The 5626-nt window shown below is 55.2% G+C and overlaps 1 pseudogene across 1 annotated transcript; it reads right to left on the reverse strand.

The window, feature by feature from the left end:
* Positions 1 to 356: 356 nt before the first annotated feature.
* On the reverse strand, positions 357 to 4109 carry LOC307198020 (WAP four-disulfide core domain protein 2-like; annotated as a pseudogene). Its single transcript has 3 exons — positions 3968 to 4109; positions 2815 to 3135; positions 357 to 507 (listed from the first exon to the last, which is right to left on the reverse strand). The product of its transcript is annotated as a WAP four-disulfide core domain protein 2-like (transcript).
* Between the last annotated feature and the right edge of the window lie 1517 nt (positions 4110 to 5626).

Raw genomic sequence — 5626 nt, forward strand, 5'->3', positions numbered from 1 at the left:
GCCCCCTTTCTCCACCCTAGTACTCCTTATGCCCTTTCTGTTTTCTTTTTTCTCCAGGACCCTGATCTCCCTCTAACATCCACAGAATATACTTGCTTATTTATTTTGTTTATTGTCCAGTAGTGCATAAACTGCCTAGAGAGAACTTTCTGTCTGATTTGTTCACTCACAGAGCATCTTAACACCTAAAGCAGTGCATGGCAAGTGATACTCAGTGAATAGTCGTTGAGCAGATGAAAGTAAATCAATGGGCAGATACATAAACAGCAGTGTGTTAGCTCAGGTTCTCCTTTTCGACCCCCTGCAGGTGTCATCACATCTGGGTATCAGTGTGCTTCCCCCCACCCCCAGCAACCTCAGAAGACGGGTGTGACACAGGACACCTTCCCACAAACATTGTGGCAGCATCTCAACTGGCCAGACACGTGCTGTTTACCTGGCAATGGTTCAGGCAGAGGCTGAGCTGGGGGCAGGCGATGTCCAGCTTGGAGCAAGAACCCTGCTTTTCTGGGTAGAAAAAGGAGAAAGGGGCACGGGCAGAGGGGAAGCAGGGAGATGAACGCTTCAGAGGATGACCTCCCACCACCCTTCACCTGGTTTCACAAACAGAAGGGCTGCCTACTTGAGTGGATTGCAGGGGAGTAAGAAGATTGCCTTAAAGAAGATTGCCTGCAAATCTCTCCCCTCTGCTCTCTCCACCAACAGTTTTGAGATTATTGGACCCCAGTTTGAGTCCCAGCTCTGCCTTTTCCTAACTTTGTGACCTGGGGCCAGAAATGTCCCAGAGCCCCATGTCTTCAGATGCCACATGAGATCCACGCTGCGCATGTCGTGGGGTTGCTGTGGAAGCAGTGGAGGCAACAGACATATATTCCTTCTCCTTGCACAGTCAAGTCCTTTGTTGTAATAATTACAACAGTTAATACTTACTTAGCCTTTTCTATGTGCCAGGCATATAGCATTTGATGTACATTAACTCATCTAATTCTCACAGTAATCCTAAAAGAAAAGGAGAGGAATTGTTAATATTTCCTTATGTAACAGTTGAGGAAACCAAGGCATTAAGAGAGTAAGTAATTTGCCTAAAGTCACACAAGGTAGAGACAGGATTTGAACCCAGGAATCCGGCTTCAGCATCTGTGCACCACGCACTCTGCTGCTTTGTGAGTGGAAAAGTGCAGTGCACGTGTGAGGGCTTACACACCCACAGTCCCTTCACTCACTCCCATAGATTCACTCCCAGTGACAGCCATGCAGCACCAAGCCCCCCCACCCCAATCACTCATCCACACACAGACACGCATTCTTCCACTAACACACACACAGACACACACACACACACACACACACACACACACACACACACACACCCCCTGCGCTCCACTTCCAGGGTCAAGGAGAAGGGAGCTGGCTCAATGCCCAGAAGCCCCAGGAGCAAGCCCAGCCAAGTGTCAAGGGGGCGCACAGCTGGGTGATGAGCTGCAGAGGGCGGGAGGGGCTGTCTTCCTCGCACAAAGTCACCCTTTCCCGTGAGAAGGGCAGGAGCTCTCAATACCGAGCTGCCCCCGGACAGAAGGGCTTCAGGAGCGGGGTACCCACAAAACAAGCCACTGTGTGTGGAGGGTCTGCTCTCTCCTGAGACATTTCACATGTGTGATTTCATTTAGCCTCATGTCGACCCTACCACATCTGGGATGCTCATCCCATTTTGCCAGTGAGAAAGCAGAGGCTTGGAGAGGTGAAGCGACTTGCTCAGGACCCACAGCAAGCAGACGGCACAACTAGGATTCTAGCTCAGGAGGCCCTTTGGTCCTGCCCCTCTTCCTGCCTCAGTCTGTCCATCTGAGACCAGGGAACAGCAGAGACTCCCCCTAACAGCAGAGACTCCTCTTTTCTGCCCCCTCCTCTCTCATGTGTCTGTCTTTCTCTCCCAATGTCCTCCTCCCTCTGGTCCAGGTTAGAGGCCCTAGACCCAGGAGCCCCCGATGGGCCTGTCGTCCCTCCACCTCCCACCTCCCTGCTTAAGTGACTGAGTCTCTAGTTTCAAACCTTTCAGGCCCCTGGGGGCATCTTCAGAGAAATCACAAGGTGGGAACATCACGGGGGCTGTATTTGGATAAAGAACAGTGATCATAATACCTTGGGACCCCCAGTCATATGCCAGCTTCTAGTCCTCAGTTTTTCCCTCTGAGAAATGAGAAGCTTGAATTCCACGCTGTCTAAGGCCCCTTCCTGCTCCGATGGGAGCTCCCATGGCCTGCTGGGCAGTCTTGAGCTCTAGCAGGTACTTTTCATGACACCCAAGCTTCACATACTTTCTCTCACTCAATCCTTAGAGTGGAAGAGAGTGTTTTAAAGATGAAGAAGTGGAAGGGGTGCTCAGGGAGGGATCCTGATTTCTTCAGCCACTCAGGCAAAAGCTGCACCTGCTGGCTTGGACTCCTACAGCCAGGGATGGCGGCGTGGCTTTGGGCAACAACGTTTCTCTCTCAGATGTTCACTCCACATCTTTAAGATGCTCTCTTAAATCTGTAAAGTCTATTTCCATCTGGACAGAGGAATCCAGGGAGTCTTGCCAGGCCAGGCACCCCAAGTCTTACCCCCAGGGCTGGGGGAGACCCCAGGGGAAGAATGCTGATAAGGATGTGCTCCCCAGGATTTGGGATCCAGCTCTCTCACTAGGGCGGCCTTGCAGCTCCAGCTGGCTGGGGAGGTCCCCTGACCTCCGAGAACAATGTCCGCGCAGTGTGTCCTGGAAGTGGGTCCTTCTCTAGAGCATTGAATCCAGCCTGGAGTGGGGATGCCTCTCTTTACCCCCGCTGAGCTTCAGCGATGCCTTTGTCTCGGGGCTGTGGGAGGGAGAGCCCTGGCCGGACCTGGTTCCATCCGCCTTGACCTGGCCAGGGACTCCTGGGTCGGGAGCACCCCTGCTACTGAACCGGGAGCTGCAGTCACTCCAGCCCCCGTCCCGCGTGGGTCCCCCGGGGTTACCACTGGGCATCTGGCAGACGGTGGCGCAGCCGGCCCGGCAGCACTTGAGATTGTCCGCGCATTCCCCATCCGAGAGGCACTCCTGCGTGCAGTTCAGGTCCGCCTCTAGCGCGGGGCACACGCCTGATTTCTCTGCTCCTGTGCCTGGGAGGCGGACGCGCAGTGGGGGACTCAGTCCCGCTCTCAGAGGATGCCCGCCTCCTGTCTTACGGTCCCAAATCTCAGTCTCCCGGGAGGAATTGAGAAATCTCAATTTCTCCCCAGAAATCTCAGTCTCTGGCCCTGACACCCCCTACGGCCTTCAGAGAGCCCCACCTCTAGGCAGGGGTCCCCAACACTTGGGAGGGCTGGAGTGAACTAACCCTTGGCTTCAGAGCCCTCAGTCCCTAGGGGACCCCCGCACGGATACCCACACCGCACAGCTGAGCTTTGGAGCTTGGGCAGAGTTCCTCTCCTACCACTGTGTCTCCAGCCTCAGCACAGAGTCTCTCCCCAAATTTCAGCTTTCAGTGGTCTCCCCACCTCCAGCACATTGGACCTCACACCTGACAGTCCAAGGGTCACCCCCTTTAGGCACCAGGGATCCCCGCATTTTAGTCTTCATTGGTCTCCCCATTTCCACGCCAGGAATCTTCATTTCTCTGTCCCCAGAGAGGCTAAGCCTCTGCTGGCTCCCTCCTGGCGCTCCTGGTTCGGCCCCTTCTTGGAACAGGCCTCTCCCCACCCCACTCACCTGGGGCCAGAGGAGGGGGAGGGGCAGCAGCAGGCCAAGGAGGAGGGTGGCAACTAGGTGACCGAGGTAGCCGCAGGCAGGCATGGTGCAGGAGTGAGGCACCTCCGGATGGGAGGTTTAACCTTGTGCCTGGAGGTGTGAGGTGTTGGCGGGGCCCAGCTGGCTTGAGTGGAGGACTCAACAGGCACCTGGGGCAGGCTGCCACCTCCTGTCATTTCACAATCCCCCAGGATCAGGTGTCACTCTGGCCCCAGTGGGAACCAGGAACCGGGTGCAGCTCGACCAGCTGCAGCTGGACCCTTGTCCGCTCCTGCTTCCCCACCTCCCTCCTGGGGCCCGTGGGCAGGGCAGCAGGAGGCCAAGGGCTAGACTCAGGGGTTCCCATTCTGAGACTCAGGGGTCTCCCGGTAATGCCCGCTGTCGGTAAAGGAGGGGGAAAGGGCAGGACCCACAGGGAGGAGCCTGCGGATGAAGTGGGTGGATTTGGGGTCAGCAGATCAGAGTGAAAATTGCTCTTTAGAGATTCATGGTGGAGCTGTTGTGTAGGGATACACAGCACATAGTAGGAGCTGCAGGAAAAATTATTCATGAATGAACTGACTGGACACAAGAAACTGAGGCCAAGGAAGGTGAAACGCCTATTAACATCTAGAGCCATTTCATGTGTGTTTCTCCCTCCCTCTCTTTTCCACACCAACACTCTCTCAGGGCTCCCTGTGTGCAGCTCTGTGTCCAATGTCTCACGGAGTCATGGATCTTCCCAGACACCTGTGAACAGACAGATATTGTTGCCATCAGCTGTGCCTGACAGATGGACTGGATGTGCAGAGGGGGTGCCCTCCCACCCAAGGTCCCACGAGAAGCTGTAGAGACAAGGTTTGATCCCAAGTCGCCATCCCTCCAAGCCCTTATTTTTTCCATTCCGTCATAAATGTACGTTCTTCGTGACACATCTAGGGCACACAGCTGGTGTAGAGAAAGGAATTAAAGGAGCCTTCGGCACTGGCTTTGGGTGACGGGGTCTGGGTTTGACTCCCACCCACCAACAGCACCTGCCAGCTGAGGGACCTTGAGTGAATCACTTCCCTGTTCTGAGCTGCCGCGTTGTCCCCTCCAAAGATGGTGTCTCCTGCTAGTAAGGAGACTGCTGGGTACACACCAAGCTTTAACGTGCAGGCTGCTAGAGGCCAAAACACACTTACCCAGCAAGAGGTGCCTTCAAACATCCTTCCTGATCCAAACTCTGAGGTCCTTAAGCCCCAGGGTCCTTGTGCTGGAGGGCACAAGGGGGCGGGGGCAGTGACCATTGGGATGACAGGTGAGTCGGAGCTGGTGACAGAAGCACATCCAGCCACTGTCCCCACAGATGGGTCCCGGGGGAAAGAGGGGAGAATGCCTCCCCAATTCCCATGTTCAGCCTGGGGACTGGAGACAGGTGCTGGCTGGGAGGGGCCAGGGCTGTTTACTCTGAGCACAGGGAACAGTCCACAGCCATGACGCAGGAGCCAGGTAGGGGCACAGCCCAGGGCGGCTCCTGGAACTCAGTCGAGGGCAGCAGAGGACACTTTGATGAGCAAATGGTCTTAGCCTGTGGACCCAGCTGCCTACTGGACCTTCAGCCTCAGGCACTGCTCTCCACAGCCTTCTCCTGGCACCTAGCCAGCTCCCCAGGCCAGGAAACTGCTTGGCCTCGCCCCTCCCCAGCAATCTTGGGCCCCCTGCAGGCTGACTCTATCTTACAGGAATGTGAATTAGTCTGAGTCAAGGATAGGGTAGGGCTGAAGGTTGGAGAAGAAAGTTTATTAGGTCAGTGGCCAGAGGCAAGCAAAAGCCTGTTAGCTTTGTGTGATGCTAGGCTCTGTGCCAGGTACATTCACATATTTTTGCTTCTGCATAAAAAAT

This window comes from Stenella coeruleoalba (genome assembly GCF_951394435.1).
Source record: "Stenella coeruleoalba genome assembly, chromosome: 15".
Taxonomy (NCBI): Eukaryota; Metazoa; Chordata; class Mammalia; order Artiodactyla; family Delphinidae; genus Stenella; species Stenella coeruleoalba.